At 42.8% G+C, this 25,004-nt stretch overlaps 1 protein-coding gene across 3 annotated transcripts in view; it reads left to right on the top strand.

Moving 5' to 3' along the window:
* LOC136858145 (cytochrome P450 4C1) overlaps positions 1-25,004 on the top strand; it is a 305,232-nt gene that overhangs the window by 92,782 nt on the left and 187,446 nt on the right. The gene's annotated exons all lie outside the window — the stretch shown is intronic.

Genomic DNA, 25,004 nt, shown 5'->3' with positions numbered 1-25,004 from the left:
CTAGTTGCTTTACGTCGCACCGACTCAGATAAGTCTTATGGCGACGATGGGACAGGAAATGGCTAGGAGTGGAAAGGAAACGGCCGTGGCCTTAATTAAGGTACAGCCCCAGCATTTGCCTGGTGTGAAAATGGGAAACCACGGAAAACCATTTTCAGGGCTGCCGATAGTGGGGTTCGAACCTACTATCTCCCGAATACTGGACACTGGCCGCAATTAAGCGACTGCAGCTATCGAGCTCGGTCCTCTCAAAACTAAGGCTGTCATATGTCGTAAGGGACTTCCGCGCTACTGAAGCCCCAACCCAGCATATCTACTGCCCCAGTTGGGGGGAATATTTTGGCATTAAGGGCCCCGAAGAAAAAGAAGCACAAGCCACAAAACCATAAGTTTGGACGAGAAGGCAGTTTATGTACGTCTGTACTATGTATAAATGGCCGGGCTGAGTGGCTCAGACGGTTAAGGCGCTGGCCTTCTAAGCCCAACTTGGCAGGTTCGATCCTGGCTCAGTCCGGTGGTATTTGAAGGTGCTCAAATATGACAGCCGCGTGTCGGTAGATTTACTGGCACGTAAAAGAACTCCTGAGGGACTAAATTCCAGCACCTCGGCGTCTCCGAAGACCTTAAAAAGTAGTTAGTGGGACATAAAGCAAATAACATTATATTATTATTATTATTATTATTATTATTATTATTATTATTATTATTATTATGTATAAATGAGTCATAGAATTGGCGTTACTGAAACTTTTCTTAAGAGCGACAACATTACACAAAATCTATTAAATACTGCCTAAAATATAATAATTTACTCTGCATTTATTATATATTTTAGTAAAAATGATAGCATTTAATCTCTACATGTGGCTATTGGTATACATAATACTTTGATAAAGTTAACGTTCCAGAAATCCAGTATTATTTTAAAGGATTGTGGGAACTGGAGTAGGAATTAGTTCAAGTATTGTGACGAATTAAGGGTCAACGAAGAGACCAACTAACAGTCTGACAGAGCACTACAATACCGTACATCGAGTTCCTCGTTTCCTGTCGAGTGCGAACCTTCCCGTAAGTATACAAACTGCTGTAGGTTCTGCAAATACCTAAATGATGCAGCTTTTATTTCTCGTTCTTTGGGATACCTTCCCGGTACACGCGCATTATTTCTTCGCATGTACTGTTTTCTACCGTATCGTAGACGTTTTCTTTCATTCCTTCGTTTCGAATCCCTTTCCTAATATTTTGCGTCGTATTTTATTCAGAAGATACACCACCCTCACATGTCTCCTCCTTGCATCTTGTAAGCAGTTCGAGTAACTCGTTGTGGGTGGTGGTGCTGGTGGTCGTGATTTCTGTTTTAAGGGGAAGTATAACTGGGCAACCATTCTCTATTAACACTAATCAGGAGGAAAACGGAAGAAATAATAATAATAATAATAATAATAATAATAATAATAATAATAATAATAATAATAATAATAATGTTACTGGCTTTACGTCCCACTAACTGCACAAACTACTTTTACGGTTTTCGGAGACGCCGAGGTGCCGGAATTTAGTCCTGCAGGAGTTGTTCTACGTGCAGTAAACCTACCGACACGAGGCTGACGTATTTGAGCACCTTCAAATAGCATCGGTCTGAGCCAGAACAGAACCTGCCAAGTTGGGGTCAAAAGGCCAGTACCTCAACCGCCTGAGCCACTCAGTCCGGCAATGTAAGAAGTCTGACACTTTAAAATCAGTCTCAAAACCCGATGGCACATGAAGGACCATGAATGACATAATACCGCCGGGATCAGAAGAAACAAGAGTTGACCAAGAGAAAGTTGATGTATTCTCCACCCATAGAAGTGACTTATTTCAATTAAATAAAATGTTGTATGGCTTTTAGTGCCGGGATATCCCAGGACGGGTTCGGCTCGCCAGGTGCAGGTCTTTCTATTTGACTCCCGTAGGCGACCTGTGCGTCGTGATGAGGATGAAGTGATGATGAAGACAACACATACACCCAGCCGCCGTGCCGTTGGAATTAACCAATTAAGGTTAAAATCCCCGACCCGGCCGGGAATCGAACCCGGGACCCTCTGAACCGAAGGCCAGTACGCTGACCGTTCAGCCAACGAGTCGGACACTTATTTCAATTATATTGACCAATAAGAAACACTGACTCATAAGGGTAGTGGCACACGTGGCTTGGGCCCTTTTTCCACTACAGATATCTGAAAATGATAAACGAGGCATTTCGTTCAGGTTATGCAGTATATAGGGGATGAGTACAAGATATGTGGTTGTAGTTCGTTTTTATAACAGGCAATAGTACGGGATAGGTCTTCTTTCTTTCTTTCTTTCTTTCTCTCTTTCTTTCTTTCTTTCTTTCTTTCTTTCTTTCTTTCTCTCTCTCTTTCTTTCTTAACCCGTTTACCCCCCAGGGTTGATTTTTCGCTCGGACTCAGGTATCCCGCTTCTACCGCCTCAACAACAGTGTGATTTTGGGTCGGGGATACAACTAGGGGAGGACCAGTACCTCCCCCGGTGGCCTCACTTGCAATGCTGAACAGGGGCCTTGTAGGGGGATGGGAAGATTGAAAGGGATAGACAAGGAAGAGGGAACGAAGCGGCCGTGGCCTTAAGTTTGGTACCATCACGTCATGACATTTGCCTGGAGGAGAAGTGGGAAACCACGGAAAACCACTTCCAGGATGGCTGAGGAGGGATTCGAAACCCCCTCTTCTCAGTTGACCTCCCGATGCTGAGTGGACCCCGTACCATTTTTCAAATTTCATGGCAGAGCTGGGAATCAAAGCCGGGTCTCCGGGGGTGGCAGCTAATCACACTAACCACTGCACCACTGAGGTGGACACGGGATACGTGATGATACAAAGTTACCAGCCATGTGGCATGTGTCACTATAGATACTCATCACCCGAGCCTGCCTGGTGGCCATGAGCGTTAAGGCGTCAAGTCTGACACCGTGGTTAGCCGGTTCGAGTCTCGTTGGTCGAAAAAATGTCATCATCACAATGTTGGCCGGTAGGGTATGAGAGGTGGTGGTATTTAATCACCAGATTGCGTGTCAATAACCTGGATTCAAATTCCAAACCTCTCTGCAGTGCTCGTATAAAGTGATGTGTTATTGGTGATTCGTCCGTCGGATTGGGACGTTAAGATTTCAGCAGACCCCTTGATGCTATTCGACAGGAGTAGGCTATGTGCCGGCACCATGTTTCACCTTCTCCCTTCCTACTATCATATATAACGGCATTAATTTCATCTTATTAACTCCCTTGATGAGGTTGACGTGAGGAAGGGCATCCGGTCGTAAAACTCGCCACGAAGATTCATTTCGCTTCATGCCCAACCCCGTAGAGAAACGTGACAGGAGTTCGATATACACTGACTGACAGAGCAAATGCAACACCAAGAAGGAGTGGTTCGAAAGGGATGAAAGTTGGGGAAAAAACAGAGACGGCACGGACGAATAATTGATGTTTATTTCAAACCGATATGCAGGTTACACAATGCGCACGGCATCGACTCAGTAGGATGTAGGACCACCGCGAGCGGCGATGCACGCAGAAACACGTCGAGGTACAGAGTCAATAAGAGTGCGGATGGTGTCCTGAGGGATGGTTCTCCATTCTCTGTCAACCATTTGTCACAGTTGGTCGTCCGTACGAGGCTGGGGCAGAGTTTGCAAACGGCGTCCAATGAGATCCCACACGTGTTCGATTGGTGAGAGATCCGGAGAGTACGCTGGCCACGGAAGCATCTGTACACCTCGTAGAGCCTGTTGGGAGATGCGAGCAGTGTGTGGGCGGGCATTATCCTGCTGAAACAGAGCATTGGGCAGCCCCTGAAGGTACGGGAGTGCCACCGGCCGCAGCACATGCTGCACGTAGCGGTGGGCATTTAACGTGCCTTGAATACGCACTAGAGGTGACGTGGAATCATACGCAATAGCGCCCCAAACCATGATGCCGCGTTGTCTAGCGGCAGGGCGCTCCACAGTTACTGCCGGATTTGATCTTTCTCCACGCCGACGCCACACTCGTCTGCGGTGACTATCACTGACAGAACAGAAGCGTGACTCATCGGAGAACACGACGTTCCGCCATTCCCTCATCCAAGTCGCTCTAGCCCGGCACCATGCCAGGCGTGCACGTCTATGCTGTAGAGTCAATGGTAGTCTTCTGAGCGGACGCCGGGAGTGCAGGCCTCCTTCAACCAATCGACGGGAAATTGTTCTGGTCGATATTGGAACAGCCAGGGTGTCTTGCACATGCTGAAGAATGGCGGTTGACGTGGCGTGCGGGGCTGCCACCGCTTGGCGGCGGATGCGCCGATCCTCGCGTGCTGACGTCACTCGGGCTGCGCCTGGACCCCTCGCACGTGCCACATGTCCCTGCGCCAACCATCTTCGCCACAGGCGCTGCACCGTGGACACATCCCTATGGGTATCGGCTGCGATTTGACGAAGCGACCAACCTGCCCTTCTTAGCCCGATCACCATACCCCTCGTAAAGTCGTCTGTCTGCTGGAAATGCCTCCGTTGACGGCGGCCTGGCATTCTTAGCTATACACGTGTCCTGTGGCACACGACAACACGTTCTACAATGACTGTCGGCTGAGAAATCACGGTACGAAGTGGGCCATTCGCCAACGCCGTGTCCCATTTATCGTTCGCTACGTGCGCAGCACAGCGGCGCATTTCACATCATGAGCATACCTCAGTGACGTCAGTCTACCCTGCAATTGGCATAAAGTTCTGACCACTCCTTCTTGGTGTTGCATTTAGGTGTCTCAGATGCTGTAATAACCTTCAATCATGAGAATTTACGCAGACTTAAGGTTCTTGAAGAACTGGGAGTAGAAATAGGAAAGCATACAGCATCTGGATTGAAAGTGCTTGACATGTTAAGGGTGCAAAAGTCAGAATTTACGGCAAATCTGGCAGCAAAAGAAGCAAGAAAGGAGAAAAAGAAGCAGATCAGCCAGTGAGGAGTCAGATTATGGTGCTGGATGCTTCTAACTAGTCTAGGAAAACGTATAGGGTAATTTTAAGAGACTTTTCTCACTCTTCAACTTTGGAGTTGATTTTCTTGAAACTTAAGAAATCTCAATAAATGTTCCTTTTTCTTCAGAACTATACAATGTATAACCATGAAATTTTGAAAGGTACTTAATGTGTATGTAATACAGCTGGGGATATACAATCTTGTAATTGCGACTAATACCTTGCAATAGCGGCTGCTGAGGGAGACTGGAGGAAGGGCATTACTTTTTTACAAATTTGCGTTCTACTCAACACACACAAGTAAACAAATGCATACTCTATTTTTCTTAACCTGACCGTTATGTTTGGCGATAAGCAGAATCCAGTTGGATCATCGTACTCCTATAACTTATTCTATGCATGAAATAATATGTTGTAAGGAATTTTCGTGTTTATAACTTTTTTTTTCAAGTGTTTGAGATCTGTTACTCCAGCTTTCGCCCAAGTAGTTCGAATAACATGCCTGGAAAACAGAAAAACTCATTAGGTATTTTACTCCCAGCCACACAAGCCTTCGTGTCCTCTATACAACCCTTGCTGGAATTTACGCCGATATTGGCACCTTTATATTGCCCCACTTGTTCTCATTTTAAATGATTTGCTGTATCCGCACACTATATACAACAGATTCAATTATCACTACACCACATTAATAATTATGGTTTTTTCGTGTGGCTATTTCTAACCGAGTGCAGCCATTGTAAGGCAGACCCTCCGATGAGAGTGGGCGGCATCTGCCATGTGTAGGTAACTGCGTGTTATTGTGGTGGAGGATAGTGTTATGTGTGGTGTGTGAGTTGCAGGAATGTTGGGGACAGCACAAATACCCAGCCCCCGAGCCATTGGAAATAACGAATGAAGGTTAAAATCCCCGACCCGGCTGGGAATCGAACCCGGGACCCTCTGACCCGAAGGCCAGTACGCTGACCATTCAGCCAGCGAGTCGAACAAATATTATGTGATAGGATATCGACTAATTTCATTAACTAGCAAAACACGCTTCTCGGACGACAGATTTGCAACGCTTGCATTTTAAACATATTGGACTCGGAGCGATAAGCCTTCGTGTGTTTCCTTTAGCAGGGGCTGGCTTCGTCAGTGCCCAAATTTCCCATTCTCTGCGTGTTAAGAAGTAGCAAATACAGTAGAGACAATACGCGACACTTCCGGATTTAGCCTTGTTAAAGTGGGAGACAATTTGCAAGTGGCGCACCTAGTGACGTGACCTGAAAATTCGCGCTAAATTAAAATATCAATGGAAATGTATATACGAAAATGGATAAATAAATTACGTATAGAAAGAAAGTGTTGCTAAAATATTAACTTCAAAGTAGCTAAAGAAATTCTTGATACATGAATGAAGAATTAACAGGTTATTATTTAAAGACAGAAATTAGACATATAATAAAGATGTGAAATGGACTGCTGCATTACGTTTCTAGCTTTAGCATACCTGCCTGAACTTTCACGGCTTGATTTGTCTTCTTTTTCTCATTTAAAAGCATTGTACATCACATTAGGACGCTTGTCAATAAAAATATCGGCACATTCCTTACACACATGATTCAATGAATTTACATTTAAGAGCCGGACAATTTTCCTTTTAACTTGAAGCCTACTAACAGAAAAAATATCTATAAATTTAGCCGCAAAGACATTCAAAATTTCCCTATAAGCAATACTTCCCATTACATTAGGGTAAAGCAAATTTGCATCATCATCATCATCACATTTCTTAAATCACCCATATTTTCTTCAGTGCTTGACAACGCATTGCGGCATTCCAAATGGGGTAACTTGGAACACAACCAGCCACACACATATGCATATACATTTTCCTGAATTAAATCAAAACCCACAGATCACACCCACAACAACACACCGGTATTGAAGGTTAACTGCTGCACTAATACAATGAAATAAGCTTATTATATTTTAAGCCAGTTAAAATATGGGCCGCGCAGGTCAGAAGTTTAGGAAGTAGGCCTTCTATAAAAATATCTTTGTAACTGGAAGAATATATATGCAAACACAGTATTTACTTACATTTTCTTGCGACGAGGGAAACGGAAGAAAGACCGCAATTCCTTCTGCACTTCATAGTTATTGCAGCCAAACGAAGCACATATCTTTCCACTCATATTGACAGGAGATATAAAGGAATGACACGCACTACTATTTGCTTATGTCAACTTAATGCAAACGCATAAATAACCCCAAAAACTTCACAACCAAATACACGTGCTCTTATGACAGAATCAGTAACTCTCAGGTCACTCCGCTATACAGAGCTCTAATCGCTGTCCCTTGCTATCTCGCAGAGTGTCGCGTATTGTCTCTACTGTATTTGGATGTAGTAGGTTCTACGCTGGCGCGAACCAAACTTACCCAGGGAAGGGTCTACAGAGAAGGGCAGAGGCTCAGCATGACCGGCCAGCAAATTGGAAGCAAACTACGCGTCAGATGAAAACATTTTTTTTTTTTGCTAGATGTTTTACGTCGCACCGACACAGATAGGTCTTACGGCGACGATGGGACAGGAAAGGGCTAGGAGTGGGAAGGAAGCGGCCGTGGCCTTAATTAAGGTGAAAATGGGAAACCACGGAAAACCATTTTCAGGGCTGCCGACAGTGGGGTTCGAACCTACTATCTCCCGAATACTGGATATTGGCCGCACTTAAGCGACTGCAGCTATCGAGCTCGGTGATGAAAACATTCCCCACTAGCTGCATGCTGCGGCTAGTGCTAAAACTGAATGCATCATCGTTCATAGTTTTAGTATTTTTAAACCATAAATAAGGGTTCCTTAGCTGGAGAGGCACGCGCCCTTTAGAGCCAGCCGCTACTGATACCTTGAGAGTTATGCCTCATTGTTCATCATCATCATCATCATCATCATCATCTGTTTACCCTCCAGGGTCGGCTTTTCCCTCGGACACAGCGAGGGATCCCACCTCTACCGCCTCAAGGGCAGTGTCCTGGAGCTTCAGACTCTTGGGCGGGGATACAACTGGGGAGAATGGCCAGTGCCTCGCCCAGGCGGCCTCACCTGATATGCTGAACAGGGGCCTTGTGGGGGGGATGGGAAGATTGGAAGGGATAGGCAAGGAAGAGGGAAGGAAGCGGCCGTGGCCTTATGTTAGGTACCATCCCGGCATTCGCCTGGAGGAGAAGTGGGACACCACGGAAAACCACTTCCAGGATGGCTGAGGTGGGAATCGAACCCACTTCTACTCAGTTGACCTCCCGAGGCTGAGTGGACCCCGTTCCAGCCCTCATACCACTTTTCAAATTTCGTGGCAGAGCCGGGAATCGAACCCGGGCCTCCGGGGGGTGGCAGCTAATTATGCTGACCACTACACCACAGAGGCGGACCTCATTGTTAATGATTTTTTAAATTGTAATACATCTCTTCAAAACAATCATTACTCCCATATTTATTGAACCAAAGTTCCAATTGTAGATCCTAGCACTTAGTAAGAGTTGAGGAATATACTGTAAAAATTCCATGCATTTATCTGTAGCATTTTCTGAAAAAAGAAAACATAAACTATACGAAACTAACATTGGCGAGATAGAGCATTCGGCCTTACCTGAAATGCAGTCCAGTATTTCATTCACATATCAGTGCTCACTTTAGGAATAACAGGCTCTTAATTCGAATGCCGCACTAACTCAGCTTAGCATGAAAAATGAATCCTCCTTGTACACGGAAACTAAAAGTGGTGCACCCAACCAACTCTCACCACAAGACAACGGGATGAGGCTACGCGTGTGCGCGCGGCTAAACGTTAGCTACCAACCGTGCAAACTGGAAATCCCTAGGGGGACGAAATTAGGTGCGGAGATGGAACTCCCCCCCCCCATACTTTATCTCGTTTTACAAACATCTCTACTATTTTTCTTCCTCTTCTGCTGCATTTTCCACATCCTGGTTGGGTCGTGTGTGTGAACTGTGTCATACATGTCTACTTGCCCTCTTTTACGGCCTGTGATGAGGAATATTATTTACTAATCTGTGTTTCATGGTAGTTAGTAGCGTGGTGACATGTTCGTATAAGAAGATGTGTGTATTGAGACATACACAAACACCCAGTCAGGGGAATTATCCAGACGCGGCTTAATTCCTTCGCCCGGCAGGGAATCGAATCCGGGACGCTGTGAACCGAAAACCGCCACGCTAATCATTCAGCCAAGGAGCCGAACATTAAAAACATTCTTATTAACTCCGGATGAATCCTCACTAATATATCTTCTGCGTAAATATGCACATCCAAAATTCCAAAGAAAAGCAGCACGATTTGTTGCGGGCGATTTTCAACAAAAGATTTATTTATTTAGTCTGTTTACCGTCCAGGTTTGGTTTCTCCCTCGGACTCAGCGAGGGATCCCACCTCTACCGCCTCAAGGGCAGTGTCCTGGAGCGTGAGATATTTCGTCAGGGATACAACTGGGGAGGACGACCAGTACCTCTCCCAGGCGACCTAATCTGCTATGTTGAACAGGGGCCTTGTGGGAAATGGGAGTATTGGAAGATATAGGCAAGGAAGAAGGAAGTGGCCGTGGCTTAAGTTAGGTACCAGCCAGGCATTTGCCTGGAGAAGTGGGAAACCCCTCTACTCAATTGACCTTCCGAGGCTGAGAAGACCCCGTTCCAGTCCTCGTATCATTTTTAAAAATTTCGTTGTAAAGCCGTGAGTCGAACCCGGACCTCCGGGGGTGGCAGTTAATCACACTAACCACTACACCATAGAGGCGGACGACAAAAGTGTAATGTTATGAAAATGTTGCAAACTGGGAAGACTTAGGAGTAAGGAGACGAGCTGTTCGACTAAGCGTTACGTTCCGATCTCTCAGTGGAGAGATGCCATGGAATGACTCTTTTTTCAATTTGCTTTACGTCGCACCGTCACAGGTATGTATTATGGGGACGATGTGATATGAATGGGAAGGAAGCGGCCGTAGACTTAATTAAGGGACAGCCCCAGCATTTGCTTGGTGTGAAAATGGGAAACCACAGAAGACCCTCTTCAGAGCTGCCGACAGTGGGGCTCGAACCCACCATCTCCCGAATGCAAGCTCACAGCTGTGCGACCCTAACCGCTCAGCCACCTGCTCGGTGGAATTACATTAATAATTAATGTTAATGGCTTTACGTCCCCCTAACTACATTTTTACGATTTTCGGAGACGCCGAGGTAGTGGAATTTAGTCCCGCAGGAATTCTTTTACGTGCCAATATATCTACCGACACGAGGCTGATGTATTTGAGCCACATTTGAGCACATTCAAGTACCACAGGATCGAACCTGCCAAGTCGGGGTCAGAAGGCCAGCGCCTCAACCGTCTGAGCCACTCAGCCCGGCGGAATGACATTAGTAGGCGTATAAGGTTGAGTAGTGTTTTCAAAAATTAGAAATTGGAATTCAAAAGGACAAACTGGGGAAAATATTCGTTTATAGGAAGAGAAGTTAGGGATTAGAATAACTTATCAAGGGAGATATCAGATATACTTCCTACTTCTTTGAAATTATTTAAGAAAATAACTGATAGGGAATATCTGGTGCCTTGGTGACTGCCCTAAATGCAGATCAGTGATGATTGATTGATTTCTTTCAACAATTGATTATTTCTCGTTCTGGGGTCGCACAATATAGACTGTGAGCGTGAAATTTGAAGCATCGTATAGAGGTCGAATTAATTTTATCGTTTAATGGAAGACCTGTGTCCTGCGCACTTGCTCTGCGATATGGGAATCCGAATATTTAGACTAGGCGTCCTTGGGGCGAGTAGTCGGCTCTAGGTAGTGAATTGAGAGCGGAGCTTCAGTCCAGCCAGTGACAGCGAACGGGAACACAGCTTTAAGGTAGGACTTCTATCCTCTTTGGGTAGGACAGCATCTAGCCAGGGGAATCCTCACTCTGTTCCTCGCTATTCACCAGAAAAGTTACGTGAGGGCAGTTGTCATGGATGTCCTCTTGTGTACAGTTATTGTGAAGTACGTGGAGCGTTTCAAACAATCTGATTACCTTCATGAATTAGCACAAAATAATATTAGCATACAATGTCACGATACAATTGTGTACACTCATAAATCACGATTTAAACGGCTTGTCTGGTAGGAATGGAAGATTATTTTTACAAATCTATCTCTACAGGAGTTTGCATGATAAGCGAGTGGCACTGTCACTGGATTCTTACCAAAGCGACCGTGGTTCGAATCTCGGTCAATGCGTGTGGAATTTTTAAAATGAAAATGTACAGTAGGTACCTTTGGCACAGATTTCACGTAACATTGGAGGTAGCGTGGCTATAATCTCTAAATCAACTGTCGCATAAAACTGCAAGCTTGTTTTGTTTGCTTGCTTTTGAATCGGTTATTTATGAAAAGGCTTTTGTCACGAAAAGTAAACTGTTGGGAAATTTAAAAAACTGTTTATTTTCCTATTATTAAAACTACTACAGATTTTTTTATTCTAGTTATTTTGAGTCTACTGACCTCTAATAATAACGATGATTAAATCAGTTATGTTGTTTATGTTGCATGATAGTGCATATCAAAGTTGCCTTACAAGAGTCCTTTCATAAACAAAGGGTTGACAAAAGCCCATTCATAGAGACAAAAGTAAAAAAAAAAGGCAATGATTGATTGAGACGTTATGAAGGCTATTTATTTTACATTAAACATTGTTTACACAAATGAGATTGGCCATAACAGATACATGAGAATGGGTTTTTTTAACAAACACACAATTTACATTAAAGTCTCACATCATTACACCTCACAGTTCTTTTTCAACTGTAGGCCACTGAATCACTTCGTCATAAAAGAAACCATGTTCCTCAGGGACGAACTGAACAAGCTTCTTTATATCATCCATTTTCTTTTTAGGAATAGGTATTTTTTTTCTGTGTATGCTTTGTGTATGGGTATAGAAATGCATGATTGTGTCGGCATAGCTAGTCTGAATGTTTTGTAGAGGATTCCACTAATAAAAGCTGATACTGTTACTTTTCCTTTACTTGATTGCTGGAACGAGAATTCATGGTAGTTAGAAATCATCATCATCATCATCATCATCATCGTCATCATCTGTTTACCCTCTAGGTTCGGCTTTTCCCTCGGACTCAGCGAGGGATCCCACCTCTACCGCCTCAAAGGCAGTGTCCTAGAGCTTCAGACTCTTGGTCTGGGATACAACTGGGGAGAATGACCAGTACCTCGCCCAGGCGGCCTCACCTGCTATGCTGAACAAGGGCCTTGTGGAGGGATGGGAAGATTGGAAGGGATAGGCAAGGAAGAGGGAAGGAAGCGGCCGTGGCCTTAAGTTAGGTACCATCCCGGCATTCGCCTGGAGGAGAAGTGGGAAACCACGGAAAACCACTTCCAGGATGGCTGAGGTGGGAATCGAACCCACCTCTACTCATTTGACCTCCCGAGGCTGAGTGGACCCCGTTCCAGCCCTCGTACCACTTTTCAAATTTCGTGGCAGAGCCGGGAATCGAACCCGGACCTCCGGGGGTGGCAGCTAATCACGCTAACCACTACACCACAGAGGCGACCCAGTAGTTAGAAATAGGTAGTAAAATATTCTCTTTGTCTCTTCTTTTCAGATTTGGTTTCTTCTGAAATAGTACATTTTTTATAGAACTGAGGCCACCATTTTTGAAAATCCAAAATAAATCCTGTTTCTATTAAATCAGCAGTACCGGGCGAGTTAGCCGTGCGCGTAGAGGCGAGCGGCTGTGAGCTTGCATCCGGGAGATAGTAGGTTCGAATCCCACTATCGGCAGCCCTGAAAATGGTTTTCCGTGGTTTCCCATTTTCACACCAGGCAAATGCTGGGGCTGTACCTTAATTAAGGCCACAGCCGCTTCCTTCCAACTCCTAGGCCTTTCCTATCCCATCGTCGCCATAAGACCTATCTGTGTCTGTGCGACGTAAAGCCCCTAGCAAAAAAAAAAATCAGCAGTAAACATTCCCTGTACTGAAGACATTAATATCATTTCACATACGTCTTTTATTGTGTAATATCGGTCACATTTCTTTAATTTTCTTTTGACAAGGCCAAATACTCTGTCACAGGGCAGATACAAGTGGTCCCTTATGGGCAGTCTGTACACAATCTTTTTGAATCTTCCACTGTCAGTAACAGAAAGTAGGAACCTAATCATTGTGTGATTTTTGTTTTGACCTTTACAGTTATCACTGTACAAGTACAATTCATCAACATTTTCTGGTATATTATCATTGATATACTTCATTACAAAAGAGCAAACTTCATTGCTGCCCTTTCCTGCAACTGCTTGGTGGTACAAGTAAAAGGATGCTGTATCAGTACTGCTTTTGTGGATACGAAATAGATAAACTGACAACTGCCTAAGGTAATAGACATCCTGAACTGGAATTGTGGGCAAAGAAATGTTTGCCATGTAGTCAGAACAAAAAAGCACATCATTATCATGTTATGCACAGTATTGTTTTGTTTCACGTAACGAACTATAAAATTTGTAACTCCGCCTTTTATGCACGAGTAACTGTGCAACAGCTACTCGTTTTGCTGTATCATTAAGCTGAGGGTTTTTGATTCACGTATTAAGCATCTCACACTCACAGGAAGTGTAAATTTGGGGCCTTTTAAATCGGTAGTTAAAATGTTCTTTGAATACCTTTAATAAAAACTGTATTTTACATCACTACCATGATATTTTTTAAAAAACATATTGTACATTTTTTATGTCAAGCCTTGCGTCCAAATATTGCATTTCTTTCGACTAGTAGTGACTAGATTTTAGGTGGAATGAGTGTGATCTTTGATTTGGTCAGTATAATCTTGTGGAAAAGTCTTACGGTTCTTCTGTTTTCCTCTCAAATCTCTAGGTGACTCACCTTTTAAAAGTAGCTCTTTCAGTCTTCTAACTTTTTTATGCCCTATGTTCACCAGCCATAACATGAAACGTGAATGAGTTCACATGTTCAACAGCATGCGTGGGCTTAGCAAATTCCTCTTCTTTGTCATCTGTGGGGTTAGGTTTCAACCTAGACCTTCTACGTTTCACTGGATGGGCTTCTATTAATGATTGATAAAATAAGTCTTGTTCATCTTTGCTTGCAAAGCTTCCGCCTCTGTTAAGAATGTCAATTTGGTCCTCCTCAGAAAACTTGTTAAAACATTTCATTCTTCACCTAAAAAATGCAGAATAAGTTAGTCACATTTCTTTTAAAATCAGTTTAGACTTGAAGAAATAGGCTAATTTAGGGCTCACGTAGAACAACACAACGCAATAAATTGACGCCTAACCTACAACACAAACCTACAGAACTGTCTAGATCTAAGGTATTTCAAAATAAATAAATCAACTTACGAGCATGGTGTCCCTGTTTTTCGTGCTTGAGAAACATTCCCTTTGTAATTAATATACTCATCACCACGGATTCTTGCTTTTTTAATACGATTTACTTTGTAGTTCTCAATCTTGCGAAATCCTCTTTTACGTTTATTACCTTTCACGACTTCATTATCACTCTCTGACATTTTTATGAGCACATAAAAATCTTCTTAACAACTCTTAAATTAATTTTAGGTTAAATATATCACTTGAAACTAATCTACAACAATAACAATCACAATGAAGAGAGAGGAATACAACTGTACACTACACAGACAAGTGAACAGAAACAGCTGGTTACCAGACCACTGCTGCCAACCATGCTTTATTTAAGAAAGGGCTCTTGTCATTGACATGAGCCGTTTCGTAACTAAACACAGATTTGCAATGGCTGTATCTTGAAAAGTATTGGTGCGACAAGAGACCTTTCATAAGTAAACGATTTATACTGTATATTGATTTTGCCGGTACGTTTCCCTAATATTTCGTTTTTATATCGTACGAGACATTTTGTATAACGATGATTTACAAATTCAGTTTCATTTTTGTCTGTTGCGTAAGTATAACGACAAATCTATTGGAGTAATTGACATGAAAGTTGGCTTTTGAGCAGACAACAAGCTGGAAAGATAATGACAAAAATGAATAGCAGCCTAATGATTTCACATACTACGAACTACCTTTATGGTTTTCTGAGTCGCCGAAGTGTCGCAATTTTATCCCGCAGGAGTTCTGTTATGTGCCAGTAAATCTACTGAGTACCTTCAAAAACCACCTAACTGAGCCGGAATCAAACACATAATCATTTGCTCTACTGTTTGAGCCTCTCAGCCAGGCCCGGAGTGTTCATCACTACGTGCGAAATCGTAGTGTTATCTTCGTTTTAATGCCTTTGTCTTTTTTAAAAATATTTTTTCTTCACTTCGCACCGACACAGATAGGTTTTACGGCGACGATAGAATAGGAAAGGGCTAAGAGCGGAAAGGAAGCGACCGTGGCTTTAACAGAGGCTTTCACCGTAATAGTGACCTAGCCCTCAGTACTCTGGTTTGTGGGAATGGCAACTGGAAGGTATGAACATTTGAAAATGGTGTTTGCGACACACAGGCATGATTGATGTATAAATAAATAATGTGGTAAGGTGTACGGTGGTCTGACGAAAGTGTAGTTACTATTAATAGTGTATTATTGGCTGTTTTGGTGTGAGTTAGACCACTATTGTTTCATCACATTTAGCCGTAATACACGAAACATGTGGAATAGGCCAGTCTTGCAATATTTTTTCTTTGTTTTTGAATATTTTTTTACGTCGCACCGACACAGATAGGTCTTATGGCGACGATGGGACAGGAAAGGGCTAGGAGTGGGAAGGAAGTGGGCGTGGCCTTCATTAACGTACAGCCCCAGCATTTGCCTAGTGTGAAAATCGGAAACCATGGAAAATCATCTTCAGGACTGCCGAGAGTGGGGTTTGAACCCACTATCTCCCGGATGCAAGCTCACAGCTGCGCTCCCCCTTACCGCACAGCCAAGTCACCCGGTATTACAAACTTTATTCAAACATTTGACAACATAACAAATGACACCTATCTTCCTCATCAGCATCATCATTTCCAGGAAGGGTGTCTGCAACATACTGCAGTGCAGATTTCTTCTTCTTTTTCTTCTTCTTCTTCTTCTTCTTCTTCTTCGCCTGTTTACCTTCCAGGGTCGGTTTTTCTCTCCGACTCAGCGAGGGATCCCACCTCCAACGCCTCAAGAGCAGTGTCCTGGAGCGTGAGACATTGGGTCGGGGGATACAACTGGGGAGAATGACCAGTAATTCGCCCAGGCGACCTCACCTGCCGTAGTGCGGCGGAAGCTAGGGCTTGCATCAAGAAGTATTTCTGAACAGGGGCCTTGGTCGGGTAGCCTATGGGAAGATTGGAAGTAATAGACAAGGAAGAGGGAAGGAAGCGGCCGTGGCCTTAAGTTAGGTACCATCCCGGCATTTTCCTGAAGGATAAGTGGGAAACCACGGAAAACCATCTCCGGGATGGCTAAGGTGGAGATCGAACCCACCTCTACTCATTTGACCTCCCGAGGCTGAGTGGACCCCGTTCAAGCCCTCGTACCACTTTTCAAATTTCGTGGCAGAGCCGGGAATCGAACTCGGGCCTCCGGTGGTGACAGCTAATCACACTAACCACTACACCACAAAGGCGGACGCAGATTTCTTCAAGTTATAATAATAACTAGGCTCGGAAGTTGAGGAAATTTTTTTTTTTCCTCGAGTGTCCGAAGACGGGGACCAAAATAATATATGTTCATTCTGGGGCACTGTAGGCCAGACAATTGGGTTGGAGGGTTAACAGCTTTTATTACAACTTCATCTTTCGAGAATAGGCAGTATTCTCAATTCGAATCATCATTAGTTCATCTATCACGTCTTAAATAGCTAGGGCCGATTGCAGAAACGGTATTTAGACTATGTCTATGGTTATACAATGCCTAAGTATGACTGCCGCATTGCAGAGACGTTACTTATCACTTAGACGTTGTCTAAAACCGATGTTCAACCGGTCATATTAAAACACTGCCGAGAGTTATGTACCATGAAACATGTAATTTCTATTATCATTTTGAGACGATTCCGGGAAGAAAGGTTGGTCCGACGGCCTCGCTGTGGGTCGCCCGCTGCTACATCGCAGCAATTCGTTTGACGTGTTCGGGAAGATAGATCTTAAAATAAGGTTTCGCTTTTCGAGAGACATGTTCCTTGAGATTGACAAAGGGACAGTCCGGTAACTGTAAACTTGAATACAATTCTTGGCAACCGATATATTTTATTATATACATTATATACATTCCATGGAATTATAGGTCATTTCTACTACATACATATGAGAATTACGTGTCCACATTGTCAGAGGGCTGTCACATCAACCGGGAGGGATTCACTTATATTTACTGCCAAGTAAACACACATAATAGTGAAAACTAAATGTAGGTTGTAGGGGATTTTATATATATATATAATCGTATAAGTTTTCGCCAACTATCAGATAGAAAAAGGCAAGTGGTGGTGATTATCGTTTAAAGAGGACTGGGGAAGAAGAGTCGTAACAATAATAAGAGCCCTAGTATTTGCCTGGTGTAAAAATAGGGAAACTACGGAAAATAATCTTCAGGGTTGCCGATGATGCGTTTCGAACCTACGATCTCCAGAATGCAAGCTACATCTACATGGCCCGTACAACACACTCGGTTACACATTACTGTTGCTCCATCTTCCCTTCGTCGAAGCTACCGTATTTATGAGCAGATTACACTCGCTGTAACAACACTATAATCAAAGCTACACTTCCCCGTCCGATGACATGTCGCTTTAGTGTCGATAATATTATGAGATTTAATTTCCACCGAAAGTGATACTCTTATCTGTGGGCACGTCATGCTCATGCTTAGCCATATTTGAGTAATGTGTAGGAAGACAAACAGCTGACTGGCGTTCGGCGCGCGCACTGACGAATTTCATTGGTTGCGACAAGCAAAGAGTTGCATGAAAGATACTTCTGTCTCCATTTTCAAACCAAAATTGAAACTTTAAGCGATGTCTAGTTAAACATTGACTGAACATTGTTTATGCAATGGAAGATAGTGCTCGATTTAGACGTTGTTTAGGTAGACGTTGCCTAAGGCTTAAAACTAGTTATCGTTTCTGCAATCGGCCCCCAATCTCTAACAAATACATAGGCCTATATTTGAACCATATCTGAAAAGAGAGGAAGTGAAATGAAAATGAAATGAAAAAAAGGTATCAAATTATGTGCAAGCTAAGTGAAATATTGAAAGGAGGCAATTTTGATATGACAAGAGGGATCAAGTATGAACCCGTAACATCTGTTGGTGTGGAGAGAAGTTTGTCAGTGTTTCACAACGTGCTGTCTGAAAACCGATGATCCTTAACACCTAAGAACCTGGAGATGATTACTGTGATAGAGGTAAAGCAAAGCAAAGTCATCTCCGTACAGGCCATGAAGGCCCTTGGAGGGGTGGAAGGTAAAGGCTTCCACTATCCGTAACCTCGGCACTTGATGGGGTAGAGTGGTTAGCTCTACGCCCGGCCGCCTTTGCCCCCAGGAATTAACCTGGTACTCATTTTTGGTGTAGGCTGAGTGAACCTCAGGGCCATATGCACCTCCGGAAGGGGAAATCTCGTTTCTTAAATTTTACGACTTCCTGACGGGGATTCGAACCCACGTCCTTCCGGGCGAGCCAAGCACGCCTTTACCGCCTCGGCCACGCAGCCCCTACTGTGATAGAGGTACTGCAAGAAAAGAAATTTGCTCACTTCAAACATTGATATAGGAATTAGAAAGATGTTTCTGAAGACTTCTGTGTGGAGCGTGGCCTTGTATGGAAGTGAAACATGGGCGATAAGTAGCTCAGAAAGAAAGAGAATAGAAGCTTTTGAAATGTGGTGTTACAGAAGAATGCCGATGGTGAGATAGATAGATAGATCGAATCACGAATGAAGAGATACTAAATCGAATTGGTCATAGGAGATCGACTTGGCTAAATTTGACGAGAAGAAGGGATAGAATGATAGGACAGATCTTAAGTAACCCAGGACTTGTTCAGTTGGTTTTTGAAGGAAGTGTAGGCAGTAAGAACGGTAGGGGTAGTCCAAGGTATGAATATGACAAGCAGATTAGAGCAGATGAAGAATGCAATAGTTACGTAGAAATTAAAAAACACATGATAGGGTGGCATGGAGGGCTGCATCAAACCAGTCTATGAACTGGTGGCTCAAACAACAACAACAACAACAACTGCAAAGGCAACTGTTACCGAATTCCAATTTGTGTAAGCCTAATGTGGTTAAGCCAAATCGTGGCATGTCGGTGCGACGTAAAACAAAACAAAAACAAAAAAAAAAAAGGTTATACCAAATATGATTCCAGTTATACTAATTTCAATTTCTTTCTCCAGGATGTCCATCGCGGAAAAATATTCCATTCTAAATTCTGCAAGTAATGTTTTTAACAAACACGGAATTCCTTTTTTCTTAATTGTGTTAATCTAAAAGTATATACTGTCTGAATGAAGAAGTATTTCCGTGGTTTCCCATTTTAACAACAGGCAAATGCTGGGGCTGTACCTCAATTAAGGCCACGGCCGTTTCCTTCCCAATCCTAGCCCTTTGCTATCCCATCGTCGCTATAAGACCTATATGTGTCGGTGCGACGTAAAGCAAGTAGCAAAAATATATATATATATATTGAGCCATTGATCCCCGGAATTTTGTGTAGACACTTTTCTGTTACTTATGTTTTTCTCTAAACATAATGATGACATGAAGCCATTCTTTGCGGTGAATAAGTTCTTTTTTCTTGCAGTAGTAATGACATTCATCCAGTCAGTGTGTATATGTTAGGGTGAAATTTCTTGTTTTTCGCGATGATACGGAAGTCCTGGTCACTAGGTATGAATGCCAACTGACTAAAAATTCATGGTGGATTTCTTCTGATGTGAAGTCTGGATGAAGTACCAAGAACTGACACAATAAGGCCATTTTTATATTACGATTTTGTTCGCCACATTCATCAGAGTACATAATAATTCTCTTTGTTTTGACGTTATTTTTAATGTTATGTGGGAGGTAAGACCTAATCTCTTGCGATCCGCAGGATGTTTCACATTTACTCCATATACATGGTAACTTTGTTGGTGCATATGTCGTGTATTCTAAGGCAATACATCCACTATTACCCCTTGTAGCAACAGATACCTGCCATGAGTACCGGTGTTGGTAAAATCTTCATCAATTCAAATGCAATAACAGTCGTATCGCTGTCTGGATACGTTCCTTCTCCCGAATCCCGATGTTCTCCTGTCCCCGCGCTCTCTGATTTTCGTTGATGTAACTCTCTTTCACGTCCCCATTAAGCCTTCTTCTGCGCGATGTCGGCTGCATCAAGTTTGATTTTATAGAAGTAAAATTTTCGACAGGAATCATTTACAGGAGGATGAAATTACATATTAAATAGTGTATTAAAAATATGACCAAAAATGTAGTACAAGACTGTGTCACTATGCTTCGCTCGAAATAAATAAGAAACTTACCCCACACAAAGGTCCGGTGACAAATACTTCCGATCCTTACTTTCATTAATTCGTACATAATGGGCTCTGATTTGCTGGTAAATGCTGTATGAAGTTCTCTACTTCAACCGTCTTTTACATTCGTGTTTTGTTTTTAGCAGGCCATGTGACTCTTTTATCCAAGGATGGGGTCTGCTGCATAACATTTTGCGAAATAACTCTTATAATCCTGCCATCTGATATTTGCAAAATATGTTTAAAGAACACTTTACACGCCTTAATTTCAAATCCCTCTTCATTATGAAAATGGCATATTCGTATTGTTCTCCGTCGCTATTCAGTTGTAACAGAAGCACCCACCACCACCACCGCCACCCTCTCTGGTGTCCCGCAGGGGAGTGTCCTAGGTCCCCTTCTTTTTGCCCTGTTTATTGATGACCTTATCGATACTGTTTCCTACCATTCATGTGAAATCCTTCTCTTTGCAGATGATTGTAAAATCTTTAAGCTGATCGATTCTCCCACAGATACAATCTAATTGCAAAATGCACTTGATTCACTGTCAGGTTGGTAAACTATATGGCGTCTTAAACCTCATCCCTCCAAGTGTTCCACCATTCGTAAATCCCCCGTTCTACAAGAATATCACCTACTGAACCAACTGATTGCACTTGTTGACAATCAAAAAGAGGAGTGCATTTTGACAGTAAATTGTTGTTCGTCTCGCACATAAACAGGGTCACCTCACGTGCTATGTCACTCCTTGGTCTCCTCTACAGGTTTTCTGACATCACAGATGTAAATGCCCTCAGAGTATTCTACGTTTCCTGTATTTGCCTATTGTTGAATACGCCTCTATAGTCTGGTCCATTTCTGCTTCTTCAAATCTCAGCCAGCTTGACCGAGTACAATCTGTTTTCTGTGCTATCGCCAGAGCCAGGGTCCCTACAGTCTCAACTTAAGCACTATCCAAGTGCTTAGGAAATTGAAACTGAAGACTTTTTCTGCTGAGAGGAAAGTGGCCGACCTAAAGCAGCTAATGGTCTATTTAGGTCTCCAGGTTTAGTTTCCGTATTCCCCCTCCACGTCCCATCCCGTAGTACCAGAATGAAGACCCCATTCCATATTCCTTACTGCCGGCTATCTCTCACCAAAAGGTCATTTTCTGTACGTATTCCAGCAATGTTTAATACCTTATCAGCAAGAACCTAGACATGTTCGTAACGTTTCCTTCCTTCTGTCATGGTATTTATCATATAACTTAATTTTCCTTCTTGTTCTTTCCTGTTCTGCTCCTGTATTTCTCTCCCTCTCTTTCTTAATCTGCCTTACCCTCCAGGGTCGGTATTTCCCTCGGACTCAGCGAGGGATCCCACCTCTACCGCCTCAAGGGCAGTGTCCTGGAGCTTCAGACATCGGGTCGGGGGATACAACTGGGGAGGATGACCAGTACCTCGTCCAGGCGGCCTCACCTGCTATGCTGAACAGGGGCCTTGTTGGGGGATGGGAAGATTGGAAGGGATGGACAAGGAAGAGGGAAGGAAGCGGCCGTGGCCTTAAGTTAGGTACCATCCCAGCATTTGCCTGGAGGAGAAGTAGGAAACCACGGAAAACCACTTCCAGGATGGCTGAGGTGGGAATCGAATGCACCTCTACTCAGTTGACCTCCCGTGGCTGAGTGAACCCCGTTCCAGCCTTCGTACCACTTTTCAAATTTCGTGGCCGAGCCGGGAATCGAACCCGGGTCTCCGGGGGTGGCAGCTAATCACACTAACCACTACACCACAGAAGCTGCTGCTGTATTTACTGTAAATATATTTTTCTTTGTTAATGTCGCTGTTTATGTAAATATGTGTTATATATGATTGTACAGTTTTTATTATGTAAATATTTATATATCTTTCATTTTAGATTAATATCTATTGCACCTAGCTCGGATCATTGTAATTCGGCGTTATGCTGTTGCTGATCCTGAATAAATAAATAAATATGCGTGTATCTTAGGGACAACTTTCGCCATAGCAAAACCATATGCCGACTGCAAGTCGAAACTACTTAATGCGTAGAAAGATTCAAATAGACATTGCTGGTGTTCAGGTGAAAAGTGTCGAAAACATCCATTCTTACACGGACATGCTCCGAAGGTGAGGCATTTCTTTTAAGTCTAGTAACTCGCACTTAACCGTGGCATAATATCTTAAAGCAATCAGCATTTGTATCATTGGAGGAATAGGTAGTCCTCTTTGATTTTCTGTCATTAGTACTGTAACCGTCCAGGCTTCTCCAGCCCTACTAATTTAATATAATATCATTTTACGCGATATCATTTGATATCAAGTTTATCCGCCATCGGCAATTATTCGTAATAACATATTTATTCAACGTCAATCATTTGTAATCAAGGCCTAATGGAATCATATTGTATATATGAAAACATCATTAATTATTTATTATTATACTATGTAGGATAGGAATTCATTATGTTGCAAATACGGTCAATATGTTGAGACAGTTGTTTTCATTTCATCTCATATTTGTGTATACGGGAAGTTATTCTTAAAGTTGGGATTTTGCGTGACTCATGGGTTTGGCGAAGGCAGTAAACAGCGAACCGCGCGCGAGGCTTGCATACCAGCAGAGTACATCATCGCCACGCCTACTGCACTCGACAAGAAAGAAGAGAAGGGGAGATGATAATGCGATCTACGAATCAGATGTTTCGTTATATAGAGATCTGTGATTAAGCTGTTACCAAGAGTGGGGGAGCCCGGTGATATTATCAAGTGCGGAGCGAGATACTTACGGATACTACATCACTACTACTTCTACTGTGAACATCTACTTTGAACGACGTGATTTGATTTTTGAAACAGTATGTGGTCGCTCCGCGACATGGTTATTTTGGTACAATGTGTTGTCGCTTCGATACAGTACTCAGCTGCGGTAATGTTATCGGATCTGCGTGAGACGGAACAAGCTTACGGCTTGTGTTATTTTCAGTAAATATTCTGGACGAAGAACTATGTTTAGTTCAAGTCCATGGAATTTGGTATAACTCTGCACCGTATAAATAGTATAGCTCAGTTGGATTGAGATTTCTACTAATATGGAAAAATTCATATCTCTGAATTTTCTCCTCATACGATCAACACTGATCAGTTTTTACAAGTATAGGGCCAATGTCTAATTTAAAGACTAGGCAATTAGGGAGTGTTAGTCCAGATAGCCCATACTACATCAGAGAAGGAAGGAAGGATGCCCATGCAGCAAATTCTACATCGAGAAGATGAGAACGAGCAACCACGGAAACCAGATGACTTCAGCGGAAGCTGTAATTGGTGAGCTTCAATTAGATAAAGCAAGCAACATTAAATTCAGTAAAGTAAATTCTAAATTCCTCCACGCTTTAAGGAAACTTTTCCGATTCATCTCATTTTTTTGTATAATAAATTCATTTGTATTTTATATTGCGTTAATTTTCTTTCTTAAGCGATACTTAATGGTTAATTATTTAAAATCCTACCCCTGTGATTTAAGTATAAGTCTCTATGCTAGTAAATATAAATTTGGGTTTACAATTTGCGGGCAAGCCACAAATAGTTTATTTGATATTCATGTGTCCCAAGGTAATAACTTTCGTCTCCCCAATTGTTTTGGATGAGAGGGAACAGTTACATTTGTCGCACCAACGTTGAGCTCGAAAACCATTAAGTATTCGTGGAAAGAAAGCAGTAAAGTAGAGTCTGTGTTTGTGGGGGTTAAGTGAGTGTCCATATAATTTGTATGTGTGATTTTGGGGAATCATGGCTGCACATGGTGAAAAGGACATGAAATTACGTAGCGGAAACTCAGTAAAGGGAGGCGAGACGCTGAATTCTAGGAATGTTGTAGATGAAAGCATTGAAGTAGATAAAACGGTAGAGAGTGGTGGGAGCATGGAAAATAGCACAGAATCTGATGTGGCTAGGATGGAGGGCGAGAAAGAAAGTAATACAAATAGTGAAATGAATATTCAACAACTGTTTGTGATGATGCAAGGGATATTAGAGCAAACGAAAGGGATAGATGAAATTAGGGAGGAAACGAAAGGGATAGATGAAATTAGGAAGGAAGAAGAGAGAACGAAAATCGAAATTAGCAGAGAAGTGAATGCTAGGATGGATGCTTTAGATCATAGATTAGATGAAGCACTAGAGCAGCAAAAACTTTTTGAGAATCAGTTAGCGGAACAGGAGATGAGAAGTAGCCAGCATGAGAAAGTGGTAGAAAGTAAGTTAACTGAACATAGGAGCGAAGTAGACCAGCAGATCACAGCAATTAATTGTAAAATGCAGGAACAAGTAGGAGAAGTTAGTAAAGTTAGAGAACAAGTACAACAACAATACGATGATCTGTGTGGTAAGGTAGAGATTAATGCTAAAATATGTAATGAAAAGTTTAAGAAAGCAGAGGATTATGCTGTTGAAATTAAAGCC

The sequence above is a fragment of the Anabrus simplex genome, chromosome 1 (assembly GCF_040414725.1).
Source record: "Anabrus simplex isolate iqAnaSimp1 chromosome 1, ASM4041472v1, whole genome shotgun sequence".
NCBI classification, from domain to species: domain Eukaryota; kingdom Metazoa; phylum Arthropoda; class Insecta; order Orthoptera; family Tettigoniidae; genus Anabrus; species Anabrus simplex.
The sequence above is the reverse complement of the archived record's forward strand: the minus strand, read 5'-3'. Positions and strand labels throughout refer to the sequence as shown.